A 23,815-nucleotide genomic window follows, 5' to 3' on the forward strand; every position below is an offset into this window, starting at 1 on the left:
CACTGTTCTAGAGGCACAAACCCACAAAAGACCCACTGAGTTTGTGTGTTAGTGAAGTTTTCTGTTATTGGGTACTGAAGGTTCCTAAAAACTGCAGTTATAAACACTTTATCATTCTAACACCCTTACCTCTAAACACCGTCCATCAGGGTTATAGCTATTCTAGAGAAAAAAAAAAAAGAAATGCAAAGAATTGGAGGAAAAAGTCTAAACTTCAGTAGTGTGTATAACTACAGCCCTAAAACACACTGGTTGGTGGTACAGAAGACAAGAAAAACTGGATGTGATATAAGGATGGGCCTACATTCTTTTACAGCACAAAATCAGGGAGTTGAATTTCTTTCCCAAGAGATATGTGGTGCCTGGGTGGAAGCACAGCTACAGATTAAATCAGAGGCTGTCATACTGCAATTAACAAATTAGCTATGATTGGTATTAACTTGCAGCTCCAGAGTTTTCCCTGTTTGAAACAGCACCTACTGGGCAAGTAGCCTACCCAGCTCAAAATATTTGAGTACCCACTCTGTGCCGAGTGATGCCAGGTTTCTTCACGAATGAATTGCATCCACATCATTGAGGTTCCCGGGCTTATTGCACAGATGCAGTTTTCAAAAGTACTTTTGCCCTTAGGGGAGTAAAGAGATGTATTTGTAAAGACTAATGCTTAGAGATTTTGAAGTAATAACGTTCTCTGAATCTTGGAATTTTACACATTAAATCCCAGAGTAGGACTCGATTGTGGTTGAAAAGAGGAAAACATCTCTTAACTTTGTGTGTTAGTTGCTCAGTCTTGTCCGACTCTTTCACCCCATGGACTATAGCCCACCAGGCTCTTCTGCCTATGGAATTCTCCAGTCAAGAATACTGGAGTGGGCTGCTGTTTCCTTCTCCAGGGGATCTTCCTGACCCAAGGATCGAACCCAGGTCTCCTGTACTTCAGGCAGGTTCTTTGCCATCTGAGCCTCCAGGGAACTCTGAATCTTAGAAGTGAAGTGAAGTCACTCAGTCATGTCCAACTCTTTGCAACCCCATGGACTGTAGCCTACCAGGCTCCTCGGTCCATGGAATTCTCCAGGCAAGAATACTGGAGTGGGTTGCCATTTCCTTCTCCAGGGGATCTTCCCGACCCAGGGCTTGAACCTGGGTCTCCTGCATTGTAGGCAGACGCTTTACCATCTGAGCTACCAATCTTAGAACTGACACACTAATCATTTTATATAGGCATCATATATATATATATATATATGTATGTATGTAATAGGTAATATGTATGTATATATAGGCATCAATGTCTTAATAGGAAAAGTCTAGAAAGGAAGCAGGTGCTAATAGAAGTCTCTGAAAACCGGGTGATCTTGCCAGAGGAAGTGGTAAAGACTTTATCACCTTTGTGATTTCCCCAGGTTGAAAGCATTTCATTTTAGCTGATAAGCTAGATCCAGAATCATCCTGATTTTCAGGATGGGAGATGGGTACTTCTAAGGGAACTGAAACCCACGTGGGTAACATGAGCTCTCCCCCTGTTCCTGTAGTGTGGAAAGTATTCCTTTAAGAAGGGTATGGTGTGGAAACATGTAATGATGTGGAAGCCTGAGATGAAAAATGGCATTAACATGTCTGCGTTCCTCAGGGTAGTTAGTTCTAGCTGCTGTAACATACTATTTTACATCTCAGTGGCTTCCTATTACACATTTTCTTCTTAAGGACGAGTTTGGGTGGGTGGCTCCCCTGGACAATTTTCCTCCCGGTGGCTTTTTTTACCAGCTGAGCCACAAGGGAAGCCCTTCCCAGTGGCTTCTTAAAGGAATAACATCTCTTCCTGTGCTATGGGTCTGCTGTCCTAATACCTAGTTTCAGCTTGTCCTGCTGTCAGCCAGCCAGTAGATGGAGCTGTCTCCTGGGCTACAGTCTTCATTGTGCTGAAGAATTAGAAAGGAAGGTCAGTACAAATAAGATACTAGTGAAGGGGCAGGGGTTCCACGCAATCAAGCACAAATTTTGGCAGAGGGTTGCTGCTAATCATGAGCAGCAAGTGTCTCAATGATTTCAGTGCTTTTCTAGATAACAGAAGATGCAAGAAACTGGGCTCATAAAATCATCTGAAAATATCTAACTATGTGAGTCCTGTTTACTAGTTTTTTCCAGCGCATGGAGAGCCTCATTCCTGGTCTCCACCCTGGACTCCTTTCAGGTGTGTGGAAGGTCAGGGGACTGCTGTGGTCAGGGGCTTCTTCCTTGTAGAGCCAGATGGTGAGACAGATTTTGGCTGGCAACATCCATTGTTCTTTCAGGGCTTCCCAGGTGGCTCAGTGGTAAAGAATCTGTCTGCCAGTACAGGGGATGCAGATTTGATCCCTGGGTCAGGAAGATCCCCTGGAGGATGAAACGGCAACCCACTCGAGTGTTTTTGCCTGGAAAGTCCCATGGATAGAGAAGCCTGGTGGGCTACAGTCCATTGGGTCACAAGGAGTTGGACATGACAGCAACTGAGCGTGCACCCGCCATTCTTTAAATGCCTGTGTGTGTTAGTCGCATCCGACTCTTTGTGACCCCATGGACTATATAGCCTGCCAGGCTCCTCTGTCCATGGAATTTTCCAGGCAAGGATACAGGAGTGGGTTGCCATTTCCCCCTCCAGGGGATCTTCTTGACCCAGGGATTGAACCCAGGTATTCTGCATTGCAGGTGGATGCTTTACCGACTGAACTACTAGGGAAGCCCTTCTTCCAATGCCCAAGACACTTCACTTAGGTGTGAGGCATCGCCACAGCGAGTCTCTTGCCAACTCTGTTTATAGCTTCCATCAGCATTGTTCTGCTTGCACGTGCCATGCAAATCTTCTCCATAAGCCTCAGGGCCTGTGAGGCTGTGTGCTGCCCCCTGCTGCCCTCCAGTGGTGAAGATGGATTGTTTTCAGATAAAGTTGGAAGACTCCATTTGCCTCACTTTTCTGTTAACTTTCCCTGAAACAGCTCCAAAGCAATGTTTGGAGCTATGTCTAGCAATGTCTATAGATAGACCCAAGGTCTATGAGAGCATTTTTACCTTTTTTTTTTTTTTTTCCTGTTTTGTAAAATGACTGTTTACAGTTGTATTCACAGTTGCCTTTCCTTTGGCTAAGTTATGAGGTCTTGGCCAAAGGACACAGACACAGGACTGAACATCGATCTATTTTCATTGGATAAAGCCTTCTTGCTCTCTTTCCTTATAATTTTCTAGGGCTTTCTCCCTGTCTCGTGTAAATAGATTTCAGGAGGTCCATCCCACCAGTCTTCAAACTGGAATTCCTCAGTCATAGAATCAGACAGAATACACGAAATGACATCTGCATGAGTGCTGTTACAGGAATTTAGAAGATGTTATAGGAATTGTAGAGATGTGTATGGACTAAGCTGCAGAATGAAGAAGCCCCTGGTGTATATTGCAGTGTGACTTCCCATTGTTCAATACTTCAGTTCAGTTCAGCCACTCAGTAGTGTCTGACTCTTTGCAACCCTGTGGACTGCAGCATGCCAGGCTTCCCTGTCCATCCCCAACTCCTGGTGATTGTTCAAACGCATGTCGATCGAGTCAGTGATGCCATCCAACCATCTCATCCTTGGTAGTCCCCTTCTCTTCCTGCCTTCAGTCTTGCCCAGCATTAGGATCTTCTCCAATGAGTCAGTTCTTTGCATCAAGTGGCCAAAGTATTGGAGGTTCAGCTTCAGCATCAGTCTTGCCAATGAATATTCAGGACTGATTTCCTTTAGGAGTGACTGGTTGGATCTCCTTGAAGTTGAAAGGCTCTCAAGAGTCCTTTCCAACACCACAGTTCAAAAGCATCAATTCTTCGGCCCTCAGCTCTCTTTATGGTCCAACTCTCACATCCATATATGACTACTGGAAAAACCATACTTTTGACTACACAGATCTTTGTCAGCAAAGTAATGTCTCTGCTTTTTAATAAGCTGTCTAGATTGGTCACAGCTTTTCTTCTAAGGAGCAAGTGTCTCTTAATTTTATGGCTGCAGCCACCATCTTCGGTGATTCTGGAGCCCAAGAAAATAAATCTGTCACTGTTTTCATTGTTTCCCCATCTATTTGCCAGGAAGGGATAGGACCAGATCCAATGATCTTGGTATTTTGAATACTGAGTTTTAAGCCAGCTTTTTCACTCTCCTCTTGCACTTTCATCAAGAGGCTCTTTAGTTCCTCTTCACTTTCTGCCATAAGGGTGGTATTATCTGCATATCTGAGGTTATTGATATTTCTCCCAGCAATCCTGATTCCAGCTTATGTTTCCTCCAGCCCAGTGTTTCTCATGATGTACTCTGCACACAAGCTAAATAAGTAGAGTGAGAATATACAGTCTTGACATACTCCTTTTCCAATTTGGAACCAGTCTGTTTTTCCATGTCTGGTTGTAACTGTTGCTTCTTGACCTGCATACAGATTATTCAGGAGGCAGGTAAGGTGGTCTGGTATTCCCATCTTTTGAAGAATTTTCCACAGTTTGATGTGATCTACACAGTCAAAGGCTTTGGTGTAGTCAATAACGCAGAAGTAGATGTTTTTCTGGAACTCTCTTGCTTTTTCGATGATCCAGTGGATGTTGGCAATTTGACCTCTGATTCCTCTGCCTTTTCTAAATCCAGCTTGAACATCTGGAAGTTCTCAGTTTACATACTGTTGAAGCCTGGCTTGGAGAATTTTGAGCATTGCTTTGCTAGCGTGTGAGATGAGTGCAATTGTGAAGTAGTTTGAACGTTCTTTGGCATTGCCTTTCTTTGGTGTTGGAATGAAAACTAACCTTTTCCAGTCCTGTGGCCACTGCTAAATTTTCAAAATTTGCTGGCATATTGAGTGCAGCACTTTCACAGCATCATCTTTTAGGATTTGAAATAGCTCAACTGGAATCCTATTACTTCCACTTTGTTCATAGTGATGCTTCTTTTTTATTTGTTTATTATTTTTAATTTACAATACAGTATTGGTTTTACATTGACATGAATCTGCCACGGGTGTACATGAGTTCCCAATCCTGAAGCCCGCTCCCACCACCCTCCCCATATCCTCTCTCTGGGTCATCCCAGTACACCAGCCCCAAGCATCCTGTATCCTGTATCGAACCTAGACTGGTGATTCATTTCTTACATGATAGTATACATGTTTCAATGCCGTTCTCCCAAATCATCCCACCCTCTCCTTCTCCCACAGAATCCCAAAGTCTGTTCTATACATCTGTGTCTCTTTTGCTGTCTCGCATACAGGGTTATCATTACCATCTTTCTAAATTCCATATATATGTGTTAGTATACTGTATTGGTGTTTTTCTTTCTGGCTTACTTCACTCTGTATAATCAGCTCCAGTTTCATCCACCTCATTAGAACTGATTCAAATGTATTCTTTTTAATGGCTGAATAATACTTCATAGTGTATATGTACCACAGCTTTCTTATCCATTCATCTGCTGATGGACATCTAGGTTGCTTCCATGTCCTGGCTATTTTAAACAATGCTGGCGATGAACACTGGGGTACACGTGTCTCTTTCAATTCTGGTTTCCTCAGTGTGTACGCCCAGCAGTGGGATTGCTGGGTCATAAGGCAATAAACTGTGGAAAATTCTGAGAGAGATGGGAATACCAGACCACCAGACCTGCTTCTTGAGAAATCTGTATGCAGGTCAGGAAGCAACAGTTAGAACTGGACATGAAACAACAGACTGGTTCCAAATAGGAAAAGGAGTACATCAAAGCTGTATATTGTCACCCTGCTTATTTAACTTATATGCAGAGTACATCATAAGAAACGCTGGACTGGAAGAAACACAAGCTGGAATCAAGATTGCCAGGAGAAATATCAATAACCTCGAATATGCAGATGACACCACCCTTATGGCAGAAAGTGAAGAGGAACTAAAAAGCCTCTTGATGAAAGTGAAAGAGGAGAGTGAAAAAGTTGGCTTAAAGCTCAACATTCAGAAAACGAAGATCATGGCATCCGGTCCCATCACTTCATGGGAAATAGATGGAGAAACAGTAGAAACAGTGTCAGACTTTATTTTTATGGGCTCCAAAATCACTGCAGATGGTGACTGCAGCCATGAAATTAAAAGACGCTTACTTCTTGGAAGAAAAGTTATGACCAACCTAGATAGTATATTCAAAAACAGAGACATTACTTTGCTGACTAAGGTTCGTCTAATCAAGGCTATGGTTTTTCCAGTAGTCATGTATGGATGTGAGAGTTGGACTGTGAAGAAGGCTGAGCGCCGAAGAATTGATGCTTTTGAACTGTGGTGTTGGAGAAGACTCTTGAGAGTTCCTTGGACTGCAAGGAGATCCAACCAGTCCATTCTGAAGGAGATCAGCCCTGGGATTTCTTTGGAAGGAATGATGCTAAAGCTGAAACTCCAGTACTTTGGCCACGTCATGCAAAGGGTTGACTCACTGGAAAAGACTTTGATGCTGGGAGGGATTGGGGGCAGGAAGAGAAGGGGATGACAGAGGATGAGATGGCTGGATGGCATCACTGACTCAATGAACGTGAGTCTGAGTGAACTCCGGGAATTGGTGATGGACAGGGAGGCCTGGCGTGCTGTGATTCATGGGATCGCAAAGAGTTGGACACAACTGAGCAACTGAACTGAACTGAACTGAAGGCAGTTCTATTTCCAGTTTTTTGAGGAATCTCCACACTGTTCTCCATAGTGGCTGTACTAGTTTGCATTCCCACCAACAGTGTAAGAGGGCTCTCTTTTCTCCACACCCTCTGCAGCATTTATTGCTTGTAAACATTAGGATCACAGCCATTCTGACTGGTGTGAAATGCTACCTCACTGTGGTCTTGATTTGCATTTCTCTGATAATGAGTGATGTTCAGTATCTTTTCATTTGTTAGTCATTCGTATGTCTTCTTTGGAGAAATGCCTATTTAGTTCTTTGGCCCATTTTTTGATTGGGTCATTTATTTTTCTGGAATTGAGCTGCTTAAGTTGCTTGTATATTTTTGAGATTAGTTGTTTGTCAGTTGCTTCAGTTGCTATTATTTTTTAGTGATGCTTCTTAAAGTCCACTTGACTTCACATTCCAGGAAGGTGAGTGATCACACCATCATGGTTATCTGGGTCGTGCAGATCTTTTTTGTATAGTTCGTCTGTATATTCTTGCCACCTCTTCTATCTTCTGCTTCTGTTAGGTCCATACCATTTCTGTCCTTTATTGTGTCCATCTTTGCATGAAATGTTCCCTTGGTATCAATAATTTTCTTGAAGAGATCTCTAATCTTTCCCATTCTATTATTTTCCCCTATTTCTTTGCATTGACCACTGAGGAAGGCCTTCTTATCTCTCCTTGCTATTCTTTGGAACTCTGCATTCAGATAGGTATTTCTTTCCTCTTCTCCTTTTCCTTTTGCTTCTCTTCTTTTCTCAGCTGTTTGTAAGGCCTCTTCAGACAACCATTTTACCTTTTTGCATTTCTTTTTCTTGGGGATGGTCTTGATCACTACCTCCTGTCACAAATGTCACAAACCTCCATCCATAGATCCTCAGGCACTCTTTCTATTAGATCTAATCCCTTGAATTTATTTCTCACTTCCATTGTACAATCAATCATAAGGGATTTGATTTAGGTCATACCTGAGTAGTTGGGGAGTTGGACTATGAAGAAAGCTGAGCACTGAAGAATTGATGCTTTTGAACTTCAGTGTTGGAGAAGACTCTTGAGAGTCCCTTGGACTGCAAGGAGATCCAACCAGTCCATTCTAAAGGAGATCAGTCCTGGATGTTCTTTAAAAGGAATGATGCTAAAGCTGAAACTCCAGTACTTTGGCCACCTCATGCGAAGAGTTGACTCATTGGAAAAGACTCTGATGCTGGGAGGGATTGGGGGCAGGAAAAGGGGATGACAGAGGATGAGATGGCTGGATGGCATCACCCACTAGATGGACGTGAGTCTGAGTGAACTCCAGGAGTTGGTGATGGACAGGGAGGCCTGGCCTGCTGCAATTGATGGGGTCACAGAGTCGGACACGACTGAGCAACTGAACTGAACTGAACTGAACTGAGTAGTGATTTTCCCTACTTTCTTCAATTTAAGTCTGAATTTAGCAATAAGGAGTTCATGATCAGAGCCACAGGCAGCTCCTGGTATTGTTTTTGCTGACTGTATAGAGCTTCTCCATCTTCAACTGCAAAGAATATAAGCAATCTGATTTCAGTATTGACCATCTGATGATGTCCATGTGTAGAGTCATCTCTTGTGTTGTTGGATGTGTTGTTGGAAGAGGGTGTTTGCTGGATGTGACTGGGATGGAAGTAACCAGTGCATTCTCTTGTTAAAACTGTTAGTCTTTGCCCTGCTTCATTTTGTACTCCAAGGCTAAACTTACCTGTTACCCTAGGTATCTCTTGACTTTCTACTTTTGCATTCCAGTCCCCTATGCTGAAAAGGACATCTTTTTTTGGTGTTAGTTCTAGAAAGTCTTATAGGTACTTCATAGAATCGTTCAGCTTCTTCAGCATTAGTGGTTGGGGCATAGACTTGGATTACTGTGATATTGAATAGTTTGTCTTGGAAATGAACAGAAATCATTCTCTCATTTTGAGATTGCACCCAAGTACTGCATTTTGGACTATGTTGTTGACTATAAGGGGTACTTCATTTCTTCTAAGTGATTCTTGCCTACAGTAATACATACAGTGGTCATCAGTATTAAATCCATTCCAGTCCATTTTAGTTCACTGATTTCTAAAATGTCGATGTTCACTCTTGCCATCTCCTGTTTGATCACTTTCAATTTACCGTGATTTGTGGACCTAACGTTCCAGGTTCCTATGTAATGTTGTTCTGTACAGCATCAATCTTTACTTCCATCACCAGTCACATCCACAACTGGGCATTTTTTCGCTTTGGCTCTGTCTCTTCATTATTTCTGGAGTTATTTCTCCACTCTTCTCCAATAGCATATTGGGCACCAACTGACCTGGGGAGTTTATCTTTCGGTGTCATAACTTTTTACCTTTTCATACTGTTCATGGGGTTCTTAAGGCAAGAATACTGACCTGGTTTTCCATTCTTTTCTCCAGTGGACCATGTTTTGTCAGAACTCTCCACCATGACCCGTCCGTCTTGGGTGGCCCTACATGGCATAACTCATAGTTTCACTGAGATACACAAGGCTTTGGTCCATGTGATCAGTTTGATTAGTTTTCTGTGACTGTGGTTTCCATTCTGTCTGCCTTCTGATGGAGTAGGATAAGAGACTTATGGAAGTTTCCTGATGGGAAGACTAACTCTGGGGGAAACTGGGTCTTGTTCTGAAGGGAAGGGTCATGCTCAGTAAATCTTTAATGCAATTTTCTCTTGATGGGAGGGGCTGTGTTTCCCTCTGTTGTTTGGCCTGAGGCCTATGGTATTGGTAATGAAGATAATGGTGACCTTTTTCAAAAGGACTCTCCACGCATTCTTGTATTCAGCACCTCTGACCCTGCAGCTGACCACTGTCGACTCACACCTGTGCCGGAGACTCCTGGACACTCACAGGCAAGTCTGGCTCAGTCTCTTGTGTGGACACTGCTCCTTTCTCCTGGCTCCTGGTGTGCACAAGGTTTGGTCTGTGCCCTCCAAGAGTCTGTGTCTCCAGTCCTGTGGAAGTTCTGTAATCAAATTCCACTGGCCTCCAAAGTCATATTCCCTGGGGGTTCTCAGCCCCTTTGCCAGATCTCCAGGTTGGGAAATCTGTTGTTGGTCCTAGAACTTTCTCAACAGTGTGAGAATTTATTTGGTATAATTGTTCTGCAGTTTGTGGGTCGTCTGGAGAAGGAAATAGCAATCCACTCCAGCACTCTTGCCTGGAAAATCCCATGGACGGAGGAGCCTGATAGGCTACAGTCCATGGGGTCGCAAAGAGTTGGACACAAATGAATGACTTCACTCACTCACTCACTCACTCACTCATGGGTCGTCTGCTCGGTGGCTGTATGTTGGGGCTAATGGTAACCTCCTCTAAGAGGGCTGATGCCACACAGTGTATGACCCAAGTCTGCTGCATCCAGAACCCCTGTCTCCACAGCAGGCCACTGCTGACCCATGTCTCCGCAGGGACAAACACACAAAGGCAGGTCTGGCTCAGTCTCTGTGGGATCCCTGGCTCCTGGTGTGCTTGAGCCCCCTGAGCATCTCTGGCAGGTATGAGGTTTGATTCTAAATGTGATTTCATCCCTTCTACTCTCTTGATGTGTGTCTCCTTTGTCGTTGGACATGGGGTATCTCTTTTTAGTGGGATCCAAAATTTTCTTGGCGATGCTTGTTCAGCAGAGAGTTGCAACTTTGGAGTTCTCTCAGGAGAAGATGAGTGCATGTCCTTCTTTTCTTCAATATGACTAAATTCTTATCAATTAAGATAGAATTTAATTTCAAATCAAGCCCAGGTCTCCTGCATTACAGGTGGATTCTTTACCAGCTGAGCCACCAGGAAAGCCCAAGAATACTGGAGTGGGTAGACCTACTCTTCTCCAGCAGACCTTGCTGACCCAGGAATTGAACTGAGGTCTCCTTCATTGCAGGAAGATTCTTTATCAGCTGAGCTACCAGGGAAGCCTGTTCAATACTTAACACTCAATAAATGCTGGCAGAGCAGAAAACGGGCATTCAATAAATGCTGATTGGGATTTCCCTGGTGGTATAGTGGATAAGAATCCACCTGCCAATGCAGGGGACTGTTCAGTCCCTGGTCTGGGACGATCCCATGTGCCTTGGAGCAACAGAGTCAGTGGGCCACAGCTACTGAAGCCGGCATGCCTAGAGTCTGTGCTTTGCCACAGGAGAAGCCACTGCCGTGAGAAGCCCATCCACCCCAACAAAAGAGTGGCCCTGCTCACCACTAGAGAAAGTCTGCATGCAGCAACAAAGATCCAGTGCAGCCAACAATAAATAAATAAATATGGTGAGGTAGAAGTAACCATCTGGTAAGGATGGATGAGCTGAAGATTGCTGAATACGAGTAAGAGGGCCAGAATTGTGAGACAGAGGTAACAATGGAAATTATAAGAGAATGGACACTCGGAGAGAAGAGCAAAATAAGAATGATCCAGTCACCTTACTCACGTGTAAATGTGTGGAACCAGTCACACATGAATACCTCCTGCTTATATCTTTTGTTTACTGAGGATTTTCTATTTAGTATGTATGTTGGTGTTTTCATATAACTGAGCATTGTTTCCAGAGTTTTCTCTATCTCAGAAAATTTAAAAATTCACCATTTATTGAATTGTTCATTAACATTAGAGTATACGTTTTTGAATGCCCCTTTGTTCGGTCTATATATATTTAAATTTTTTTCTAGGCCTTAGAGGTTATAACTTTTGTGACTATGGTGACTCCTTTATGAAAAGGAGATTTTTAAACAGAATTCTGTGTATCAGAATGGGTATTCAGCAAGATACTCAGGTGTTAGAGGAATTACAAAAATGAGTATGCCACAGTCTCTGCTTTGAGGAGATCAGGGTCCATGGGAAAGCAGAGTATAAGATGCCATAATATAAAGCTCAAATTTGTTCATTTGGCTTTTATTCATCAGTTATGACGTAAAGGATGGGAAGAAAATTTGAGGAGACTTCATTCTTTCATTTTTTTAAATTGAGGTAAAATTCACATAACGTAAATTAACCACCAACCATTCTTAAATGTACAATTCAATGGCATGCAGTACAGTTCTTCCTATTTTAAAAGAGCTCTTAAGGGAATAAAACTATCAATAGCAAAGACTCCAGAGAACTGAAGTACCCCAGTCTTCAAACGCTCGACATCACATGGTACCCAAATTCTTTCTGTTCTAAGGATGCCCAATTTCTGCTTGGTTTGCTAACAGTGTTGAGCCAGCAAGCCATCTATACAATATGTGGCCTATATTTCTTGAGTAGAACGTGTATTCGGTGCTAGTATCAAGTCTGGAGTTCTCCCAGCTGAGTATTTTCTTCAGGGTCTCCTATGATTGTAAATTCCTTGTGGGTCAGTAACCTAAGTAGGTGGCTCATCACTGTATCCCTAGAGGAGAATCCAGCACATAGGTTATTTTAAAAGCATTTGTGAATGATTGACTACTTACTCCTGAGATTTTTATGTTCAATTATTCCCAATCTATTGCCTCATGGTCAGTATTAACTGGGGCACTCAGTAAAGGTTTGGGGTTGCGATTGTCCCGGAGCCCAAGGTCAAATCCTGGCCATTTTGAGCACCGAAGAAGGCAACTGTTATTGAGTCGCACAGAAGGTGGCGCTGTTGCGCCTTATCGTGACTGCATTTTCACCTGGACAAGCAGGTTTTCTATACCTGACTGTCTAGCAATCGCTTGAGAAGGAAATGAATAAGTTGATCAGCAACAAGTCCAGCTTTTACAATTTCTGCAGAGGTTTCCTGCTGGTTCAGGTGTGGTGAGGCCCGGAAACCTCAGTGCCCGCAGACTTTTCCTTTTGTGGGGAGCCCGCCCAAACTCCATCCTTTGCCCGCGGCCACGCCCCACGGTGGGAAGGAGGGACTGAAAAGCATTTCCTTGAGGCCGGCACAACTTGCCCTACGCAAAACGAGGTTTTTTTTCCCCTCTTCCCTGGCTGAGCAAGTTTCATCTGAAATACAGAGTGACCGGAGGAGGAACCGGAGGAGGGACAAGGTAGTGGAAACGGTTTAGGGGTATGACGGGTGAGAGGAGGATAGTAGTGATGCAGTCAGGGGTGGACTTCGCTGTTTGGGGAAGAAAAAGAGGGAGGCGGCCGAAAGGGGGATGGCTGTGGGTGGCTGTTTGTATTTTTTGTGAACAAACAGCAATTACCAGGTGAATGAATCTGTATTTCTTCGGAACAGACATCTCGCGAGTTTTAGCTTCTGTCTTTTTTTTAAGACAGAATTTTGGCAGTTTTCAGCAATTTGGGCAAGGAGAGAGGCAGCCAGAAAGCGAAGGGATGAGGGGTCTCTGTGTATTCCTGGAGAGGAGGCCATCGCGAGAGGGGAGATAGAAAGAAAAAGTCAAGTACAGGAATTACCTGTCACAGGACAGTAAGGTCGTTCAGCCCGCCTTTGGGCTCAGCTCAGCTCCTCATCTGCTGCTACGCATAATTAAGAATGGTAATTATCTCTTGGAGTTGTTGTGATATTTAAATGAGATAATATCTGTAATCACACTTAAAAACTGTATAGTGTGATATGCTATTCTTTGTTTACCGGAATTTCGGTTTTCTTCTTGTTTTCTCGTTTTCTTTGTATTGAAGTGTAGTTGATTTAAAATACTATATTAGTATCAGATGCGCAGCATAGTGATTGATTCTTTATAGTATTATAGGTTTCATTCACTCCGTTAAAAGTTATTACAAAATAATGGCTGTAATTCCCCATGCCGTACAATATGCTTATCTATTTTATACTGAGTAGTTTGTGTCTCTTAATCCTCTACTCCTGTCTTGCCCTTTCTCCCTTCTCTTTCCCCACTAGTAACTACTAGTTTGTTTTCATATCTGTGGGTCTGTTTTGTTTTGCTATATACATTCATTCGTTTTATTTTTTATATTCCACAAGTAAGTGTGAATAGAGTATTTGTCTGACTTATTTCACTATGCATAATATTCTCTGGGTTCATCTATGTTGCTGCAAATGGCAGAATTCCATTCTTTTTTATGGCTGAGTACAGTTACTCAGCTATATATATATATATATATTTATGCCATGTCTTTTTTAATCCACTTATCTGTTAATTGCCACTTGGGTTGCTTCTATTGCAATATACTTTGTATATCGTACATAATGTTGCCTTGAACACTGGGTTACGTGGATCTTTTCAAATTAGTGTTTTTGTGTTTCCAGATAGACACCCAGGAGTGGAACTGCTGGGTAATATGGTGGTTCTAGGGCTTGCCAGGTGGCTCAGTGGTAAAGAATCCACCTGCAAATGGAGAGGCGGGTTGGATCCCTGGATTGGGAAGATCCCTGGGAGAAAGAAATAGAAATCCACTTCAGTATTCTTGCCTGGGAAATCCCATGGACAGAGGAGCCTGGCAGGCTGCAGTCCATGGAGTCACAAAATAGTCAGACATGACTCAGTGACTAAACAACAAGAGGGTCCTTCTATGTTTAGTTTTTTGAGGAACATCCATATTGTTTCCATAGCAGCTACACCAATTTTTTATTCCACCAAGAGTGTACAAGAGTTGCCTTTTTTCTACATCCTTTCCAACATTTGTTATTTACAGCCATTCTGACAGGTGTGAGGTGACAGTGATTTTAATTTGCATTTTCCTGTTGATTAGAGTTGCTGGGCATCTTTTCACGTGCCTCTTAGCAATCTGTATGTCTTTGGAAAAATGTCTATTTACATCTTCTGACCATTTTTTGATTGGGTTATTTTTTAATATTGAATTGTGTGAACTGTTTGTATATTTTGAATATTAAGCCTTTGTTAATTGTATCATTTTTAGACATTTTCTTCCATTCCATACATTGTCTTTTTGTTTTTTGGTGCTTCCTTTGCTGTGCAAAAGCCTCTAAGTTCAATTAGATTCCATTTGGATTTTTTGCTTTTATTTCTTTTTTTCTTTTTTTGCTTTTATTTCTTTTGTCTTAGAAGAATGATCCAAGAGAATATCGTTATAATTTGTGTCAAAGACTGTTCTACCTATGTTCTCCTTTAGAAATTTTATGATTTCAGGTCTTACATTTTGATTTATTCTTGTGTAAGGAAATGTTCTGATCTCACTGCTTTATGTCGTTATTGTTATTCAGTCACTTTATGTTGTTGTTATTCAGTGTCTGATTCTTTGTGACCCCCATGGACTGCAGCAGGCCAGGCCTCCTTGTCCCTCACTATCTCCCAAAGTTTGCCCAAGTTCATGTCCACTGAGTCAACAATACCATACTATTTTGATTACTATAGATTTGTTGTCTAGTCAAAAGTCAGGGAGAGTGATTCCTCCAGGTCTGTTCTTCTTTCTCAAGATTGGTTATTTGGGCTCTTATGTGTTTCTATAACAATTTCTTAACTATTTGTTCTACTTCCATGAAAAATGGTTTGATGGCATCACCGATCAATGGACATGAACCTGGGCAAACTCCAGGAGATGGTGAAGGACGAGGAGGCCTGGTGTGTTGCAGTCCATGGGGTCACAAAAAGTTGGACATGACTTGGGGAACAACAGCTGTAAAAAATGCCATTGATATTTTGGCAGAGATTGCATTGAATCTGTAAATTGCCTTGGTTAGCATGGTAATTTTAATAATATAGATTCTTCCAGTTCAGGCACACGATATAGCTTTTCATCTGTTTGTGTTATCTTCAGTTTCCTTCATCAGCATCTTATAGTTTTTGGAGTATATTTCTTTTGTCTCCTTAGACAGATTTATTCCTAAGTTGTTTTTTTCTTTTTGAAATGATTATAAATGAGTTTTGATCCCCTTCCCTCTCTCTTCTCTCTCTGGAAGCCCTTTAATACAAATATTGGTGCACTTAATCTTATCCAAGAGATCTCTTAGGTTGATTTTAGTTTTTAAAATTTGCTTCTCATTTTGCTTTTATGATCAAGTGATTTCCATTACCCTGTCTTACAGATCTCTTATGCATTCTTCCGTATCACTTAATCTGCTATTTATTCTTTCTACTGTGCTTTTTATTTGTTATTGAATTCTCCATTTTTTAGAGTTTTTAAAAATATTTTCTAGTTAAAATTCTCACTGTGTTCATTTATTCTCTTCCCTAATTTCGTTAACATTCTTATTACTAAGGCTTTGAATTCTTTCTCTGGTAATTGTTTATTTGTTTTATTATATTTTTTCAGGATGTTTTTCTTGCTGTTTCAGTTGACAGCAGTTTCTTTGCCTTTTTTTTTTTTTTTTGGTTTAACTTTCTCTGACCTAAATTCAGGTGAAATAGTTACCTCTTGCGGTCTTAAAGGGGTGTTCTTGTGTGGGAGCATCTCTGTGTAGACTGTGTGTGCCCTGTGCCTTTGATGGGAGAGCTGGATTTAATGTGGATGTAATCACATCTTTCCTCAGGGTGTGCTGGAAGCTGCCATCCTGCTAGGAGGTCAGGCTGGACATGTAGGGGCAAGAGCTCAAGCTGGTGTGAGCGGGGACTTCCCCTCTTCCCAGTGGCCATGACTGTTCTGTTGTGGATAAGGGCTAATTCCAAGTTGCTGAAGCAGAATTCCTGAGGGCTGGGCCGAGCTGGCTTGGTTTCCTTGTTTTTATTTTTTTAAAGGTTATTTAATCATGTGTTTTGGCTGTGCTGTCTCTCTGTTGCCACTGGCTTTCCTCTGGTTGCAGCGAGCAGGGCTAGTCTTTGCTGTGGTGCTTGGGCTTCTCATTGCGGTGCTTCTCTCATTGCAGAGCAAGGGCTCTAGGCAGCATGGGGTTCAGTAGCTGTGGCACGTGAGCTCAGTCACTGGGGCTCCTGGGTTCTAATCACAGGCTCCGTAGAGGTGGCACACGGCTTAATTGCTCCACAACATGTGGGATCTTCCTGGACCAGGGGTTGAACCCGTGTCTCCTGCATTAGTAGGTGGATTCTTTGCCGCTGAGCCACTAGGGCAGCCCCTCTGTTTCCTCTAAGTGTGTGTTTTCCCCTCTCTTTTTTCTGGGACCCTTGTCCTACAGGGAGTAGTGTTGAAGCAAGGGGGTCCACGGGGTCTGTCCACTCATTCCCGTCACAGACAGAGATCCGAATTGTGTCTGAGGTGCTGCCTGTGCCAATGCCTGCAGTCGTTTCCCTTACTCTGCTCAGGTGTAGCTTTGGGTTCAGGTCCCTTTGTCCCTCATGGCTGATCACCGTCCATCCCTGTCGTGGAGCATCACCTCAGGGCAGGCAGGGCTCTCAGGGACCTGAGGTATTTACTGGGGAGCGAGCTGGGGTGGGGGCTTCCCTGGTGGCTCAGTGGTAGAGAATCCGCCTGCAATGCAGGAGCCTCAGGCTCTATCCCTAAGTTAGGAAGATCCACTGGAGGAGGGCATAGCAACCCGCTCCAGTATTCTTGCCTGGAGAATCCCATGGACAGAGGAACCTGGCGGGCTCAGTCCCTGGGGTCACGAAGAGTCGGACATGACTGAAATGACTTGGCGGGCAGGCAGGAGCTGTGGTGGCTTGGCCACCTCAAAGATCTGGGCTGCTTCTGAGGTGCTGTGGAATAAGCTCTGACAATGGCTCCTGCTGCCTCACCCAGGCTCTGCCCCACCCAGGTCACCTCTGCGTTTCCCACAGCGAGCTTTCTTCCTGGTCATGGCCACCCAGATCCGGTGTCACACTATGACCTAAGGTAAATGCGGGCTGGCTCCTTCTCCCCGCGTCAGCTGGGGCGTGCGCCCAGGCTGTCTCGGAAAAACTGGGGCCACTGCACCTCCACTCCACCTGTGGGGGCAGGCCAGCGCATGTGCGCTCCTCATGAGTAAGTCCAGATTCCCCACAGCTCTCCTGTTAGTCCTGGTGGTCTTCCCACCTGCCAGGGGGATCCATCTGCCCCACAGAGGACCCCAGGACTGGCGTGCCCAATATGTGGCTTGAACTGCCTACTCCCCAGCATGGCTCTCCACCCGTGTGATCTTCCTTTTCCTCCCAAGTCCTGACCTGATCACTTTTCTTCTCTTCTTACTGGATTAAGTGTGCATCTTTCTTACAGCCTTGGTTGTGCAGGAACTTGGTTTCTGTCAGTCTCTAGTTTTCAGTGAGAATTGTTCCATATGTAGATGAATTTTAGACGTGTTCATGGGGGGAGGTGCTCTCCACCTCCTCCTAGTCCACCATCTTGATGCCATCTTTGTCTTTCCTTTTCCTTTTTTAAGATTTTTTAAAATGTGGACCATATGTTTAAGTCTTTATTGAATTTGTTGTAATATTGCTTCTGCTTTATGTTTTGACTTTTTGGCCTCGAGGCATGTGGGAGCTTAGTTCCCTGACCAGGGATTGAACACACACCCAGTGCGTTGGAAGGTGGATTCTTAACCACTGGACCACCAGGGAAGTTCCTCTTTTTCTTAATTTGTTGGTCCTTTTCATCAGTCTCTCAACCTCATTCCCATTTTGTCTCCTTTCTTACCCTTTTATTTCTGTGATTACGGATTCCTGTTATGAATCCTCTCCTCATCTGAGCTGTTCACACATTTGAGACCAAGCTTTCTTCCCCCTAGTTACTGACAGCTGTTGGTAGTTGTTGTGATAAGGGCATTAAGCTACTGTAATGTGTAACACACCCACACTGAAATTCACCTGGAAAAAGCCCTGTTTCCAAGTGTTAGGGCTACAGCTAGGAGGAAAATAGCCAAAGTCCCCAAATTCTTGTTCTCGTGAAGACTTTCATGCTTCTCTTCTAGCTCCCCACCAGGCTACTGCTCGATGTCTGCTTCTGGGCTGTGCTAATAAACGGGCATGGGCTTCTCTGGTGGCTCAGTGGTAAAGAATCTGCCTGCAATGCAGGAGCCACGAGATGTGGGTCTGATCCCTGGGTCAGGAGGGCATGGCAACCCACTCCAGTATTCTTGCCTGGAGAATCCCCATGGACAGAAGAGCCTGGCAGGCTACAGTCCATAGGGTCGAAAAGAGTCATACACGACTGAAGTGACTTAGCATGCATGCACGCATGCGATAAAAGGGCATAAAGAAGCTGAGCATGCCATCAAGGAAATTACTATCTGGTTGGAAAGAAACTGATGACTGTAGGCAAACTGATTAAGTACTGAATAAGTAGGTGAGGTATTCAGTCTTTATATTAGCCTATCATCTGCAGAAAACAAAAGTAGAAGGGAAAAAGTGTACACAAAGGAAAAGGAGATATTACACAAATACTTGTGTAGCATGGAAAGAGTCTTGTGTAGAATGGAAGGAGTCCAAGGACCTGAAATCTGTTTTAAGCACTGGCACTCTTTTTGTTAGCCAAGAACAAGGTACTTACGTCAGTGAGCTTTATTGTTTTATTGTTATTATTATCTTTCTGTTTTAGAAAATGAAGAGTTGAGATAGACTGGCAAATCTTGGGAGATTCTTTGATTTAAAAAATGAGTCTTTTATTTTTGAATTTCTTGTAATTTCTTTGAGTTTCCTAACCAGAATGATCATGAGGAGAATAGGTTAGAATTTAGCTGCAGAGACTGTCAGCTCTGGATAAGGAGAAGGAAGTGGGGATGAAGTGAAGGGGTTCCTATCCATGCCTTGACTTCAGCTCAATTTCCTAAAGTTACTCTTACACTCCTAAGCTCAGGGGGTCTTCTCCACAACTTTCCCCTGCCTACAACTCCAGGTGAACTGAGCAATGTATACTGCAGTTATACCATGCTGTGAAAGTCACTTCTAAAAAGTGAGATTCCAGGGAACAAGGGTTTCCTTGATGCTCATGGTTTATTTAACCCTCATCAGTCTAAGTTCTATCTCAGATTTTAAGCATTAGGTTTGCCCCTTCCGCACCTGCTGCTGCTGCTAAGTTGCTTCAGTCGTGTCCGACTCTGTGCGACCCCATAGACGGCAGCCCACCAGGCTCCCCGGTCCCTGGGATTCTCCAGGCAAGAACACTGGAGTGGGTTGCCATTTCCTTCTCCAATGCATGAAAGTGAAAAGTGAAAGTTAAGTTTCTCAGTAGTGTCTGACCCTTAGCGACCCCATGGGCTGCAGCCTACCAGGTTCCTTCGTCCATGGGATTTTCCAGGCAAGCGTAGTGGAGTGGGTTGCCATTGCCTTCTCGGCTGCCACACCTAATCTGCCCTTAATTTGTTTTCTAATTTATAATAATAACCCTTTTTGACATTGAGGTAGCCAGTTGCCAACACAGCTAATTCTTTTTCTTTTTAATTAAAGTATAATTGACCTACAACACTATGTTAGTTCCAGGTGGACAAAATAGTAATTTGATAATTCTATGCATTTCAAAAAGATCAATACAATAAGTCTAGTTATCATACAAAGTTATTATAATATTATTGACTATATTCTCCATGTTATATACTTCATCCACATGACTCATTTATTTTATAACTGGAAGTCTCACCTGTTTCACCCATCACCTCAACCTCTTCCCCTTTGGCCACTACCTGTTTTTGTCTGTATCTGTGAGTCTATTTCTGTTTTGCTAGGTTTAGTCATTTGCTTTCTTTTCCAGATTTCACATATAAGTGAAATCATATGGTATTTGTCTTTCTCTGTATGATTTATTTCACTTACCATGATACCTTCTATATCCATTAATGTTGTCATAAATGATAAGATTTATTCTTTTCTTGACAGAGTGATATTCCATTCTCTATATCTGTCTGTGTATCTATCTTACATATTCTTTATCCATCCACCTATTTAGGCCTTCTCTTATAGCTCAGCTGGTAAAGAATCCGTCTACAATGCAGGAGACCCCAGTTTGATTCCTGGATCGGGAAGATCCACTGGAGAAGGGATAGGCTACCCACTCAAGTATTCTTGGGCTTTCCTTGTAGCTCAGCTGGTAAAGAATCCACCTGCAATGCGGGAGACCTGGGTTCAATCTCTGGGTTGGGAAGATCCCCTGGAGAAATGAAAGGCTACCCACTCCAGTATTCTGGCCTGGAAAAATCCATGAGCTGTATAGTCCATGGGGTCACAAAGGGTCAGACACAACTGAATGACTTTCACTTTCACTTCCATACACTATTTATGGACACTGAGGCTATTTCCATACCTTGGCTATTATGAAAAATGTTGTAATTAATATGGGGTGTGTATATCTTTTTGAATTAGTATTTTTTTCTTCATAAAAATACCCTGGAGGGGAATTGCTGGATCATATGGTGATTCTATTTTTATTTTTTGAGGAAACTCCATACTATTCTCCATAGTATTTGTACCAGTTTACATTCCCATCCACCATGTAGAAGGGTTTCCTTTTTTGCACACTCCCTCCTTATTGATTCTCTGCTTAGATGATCTGTCCATTGATGTAAGCAGGGTGTTAAGGTTCTCCTATTATTGTTGATGATCATTACCCTAAACTGTTGGATGTATGTTGCTTATCTCCATTTAGTTTTGTTCTTCTTCTGGTGTTTTATTTTGTTTCTTTATTTGGAGTGTATTCCCCTGTAACCTCATTTTGTCTAATTCTCTGTGTTTATTTATATAAACTGAAACAGCATTTGTGTGTTAGTCACTTAGTCATGTCCAACTCTTTTCAACCCCATGGACTGTAGCCAGCCAGGCTCCTCTGTCCATGGAATTCTCCAGGCAAGAATATTGCAGTGGGTAGCCCTTCTCTTCTCCGGGGGGTCTTTGAAACCCAGGAATTGAACCTGGGTCTTCTGCATTGCAGGCTGATTCTTTACCGTCTGAGCCACCAGGGAAGCCATGAAAGTGAAATAAAAGTCTCTCAGTTGTGTCCTACTCTTTGCGACCCCATGGACCATACAGTCCACGGAATTCTCCAGGCCAGAATATGGAGTGGGTGGCCTTTCCCTTCTCCAGGGGGTCTTCCCAACCCAGGGACTGAACCCAGGTCTCCCGAATTACAGGCAGATTCTTTACTAGCTGAGACACTAGGGAAGCCCAAGAATACTGGAGTGGGTAGCCTATCCCTTCTCCAGTGGATCTTCCCAACCCAGAAATCAAACCGGGGTCTCCTGCCTTGCAGGCTGATTCTTTACCAGCTGAGCTACCAGGGAATCCCTACTGACCTTCGAAGCCAGATAATCTGGGTACTCATCTTTCCAGTGGTTCAGGAACCCTATGCTTGGGAGCCTAGTGTGGGACTTGGAACCCCACTGCTTGGCAAGAACTTCTGTAATAGTTACTATCCTCCAGTTTGTGGGGTACCCAGCTGCAGGCGTGGGTCTTGACTTCTCCTACTCATCGTCCTTCTTATAGGTTTAGTTGTCAAAAACCTTTCCTGCTCTTCCTCAGGTCATTTTTATCTGTAGTTGTTCTGTAAATAGTTGTAATATTGGTGTCCCAGTGATAGGAGGTGAGTTCAGGTTCTTTTACTCCGCCCTCCAGGCCTCACCACCTCAATAAAACCAGTTCCTGGTTTGTTTGGTATTTTTTTTGGCTATACCATGCAACATGTGTGGAGAAGGAAATGGCAACCCACTCCAGTACTCTTGCCTAGAAAATCCCACGGATGGAGGAGCCTGGTGCAGGCTACTGTCCATGGGGTCACAAAGAGTCGATCTTCCATCCCCAACCAGGGATCGAACCTGTCCCCACGTACAGTAAGTGTGGGATCTTAGCCACAGAATTGCTATGGAAATCCCTCAATAAAGCCAATTCTTAGCAACTGAGTGATCATAGCAACTTGAAGACAGTGATTGAATTTTTTTATACCTACAGTTTTATACTTTTATGGACTAAATTACCGGTAAAAATGATAAACGAGAAGAAATCTTGCTTTAATTTTTTTTCTTATACAGCTGTTAACATCTTACACCTTCAAGTCATAGTAAACTACCCTATTTTTACACACATAACAGTGTGTATGCACATAACATGTATTTTGTCAGTTAACAAAATACATAGAAATACGGTGCTGTTTTCAGAACATTGATCTGAATTAAAATTATTGTATGTATGTAATTCTGGGTTATATTAGAATTCTACTAAGAAATTGTAGGGGATGCTAAAGTTTAAGGGAAAAAAGTGTTTCAAAGGTCCATTGTTGTTGTTTAGTTGCTCATTTCAGAGAAGGCAATGGCACCCCACTCTAGTACTCTTGCCTGGAAAATCCCATGGACAGAGGAGCCTGGTAGGCTTCAGTCCATGGGGTCGCTAAGAGTCAGATATGACTGAGCATCTTCACTTTCACGCATTGGAGAAGGAAATGGCAACCCACTCCAGTATTCTTGCCTGGAGAATCCCAGGGTCGGGTGAGCCTGGTGGGCTGCCATCTATGGGGTCGCACAGAGTCGGACACGACTGAAGCGACTTAGCAGCAGTTGCTCATCTGTATCCAACTCTGAGATCCCATGGACTATAGCCCGCCAAGCTCCTCTGTCTGTGGGATCTGGTATGAATACTGGAGCAAATTGCCATTACCTTCTCCAGGGAATCTTCCTGACCCAGGAATCAAATCCATGTCTCCTGCTTGAAAGGTGGAATCTTTACACTGAACCGCATACACTGTGGCTATAGAAAAATCTCAATAATAAATATATAATACTCACATTTGAAGTCTGTTAACTTCCTGGAGAAAACTTCAAAATTATTAGGTTTCACCAGAGCATCAGTTTTGAATGATTTAACCAAATGTACTGTCTTGTTAGGTACACATGGGCTGTTGTGTTGAACAACTCTGGGAGACACCATAGATGTTATATTCATATTATGCTGTCACCTGAATGATGAAAAATATTTGCCAAAGATGATAATTTGGAGTTTAGAGAAGATGACCCTAAGCAATTTCTCTCTCTTTTTTTTCTGATAGTAATCAGTTTTCAAGACCCATTGTAGACCAAACTACCCCGAGTTTGTGTCCTTAGGATCAGCTTCTCCAAAGTCGCTTTTAAGTTGGATGGGGTTGGCTTAACCCAGACACAGCAAGTGTCCTCTGCCCCTTGAGTAAGTGCTGGGTGATGCCCCACCAGCCAGAGCCCAAAGTCAGTGCTGCCTCAGACTAGTTAAAGGCTACAGCAGTGGGGAAGGGCTTGTTTATCTGAGTAGAAGTGACAGGCTAGGCTTGTGGTTCAAGGAAGGGGCGGGGAGCTAAGGGAATGCTGAAAATCTGTCTTGACTGCCTTGCTTTCCATCAGATTTATAAGCAAACACCGCAGATCCAACCAGTCTGGTTTGAAGCTGCTCTGCTACCTCCGTGGTCTTTCCCCATGGGTCCCAATCCCTGACCCCTTTACTGTTCTTTGGGGCTGAC

Source organism: Budorcas taxicolor, chromosome 5 (genome assembly GCF_023091745.1).
Source record: "Budorcas taxicolor isolate Tak-1 chromosome 5, Takin1.1, whole genome shotgun sequence".
Classification (NCBI taxonomy): domain Eukaryota; kingdom Metazoa; phylum Chordata; class Mammalia; order Artiodactyla; family Bovidae; genus Budorcas; species Budorcas taxicolor.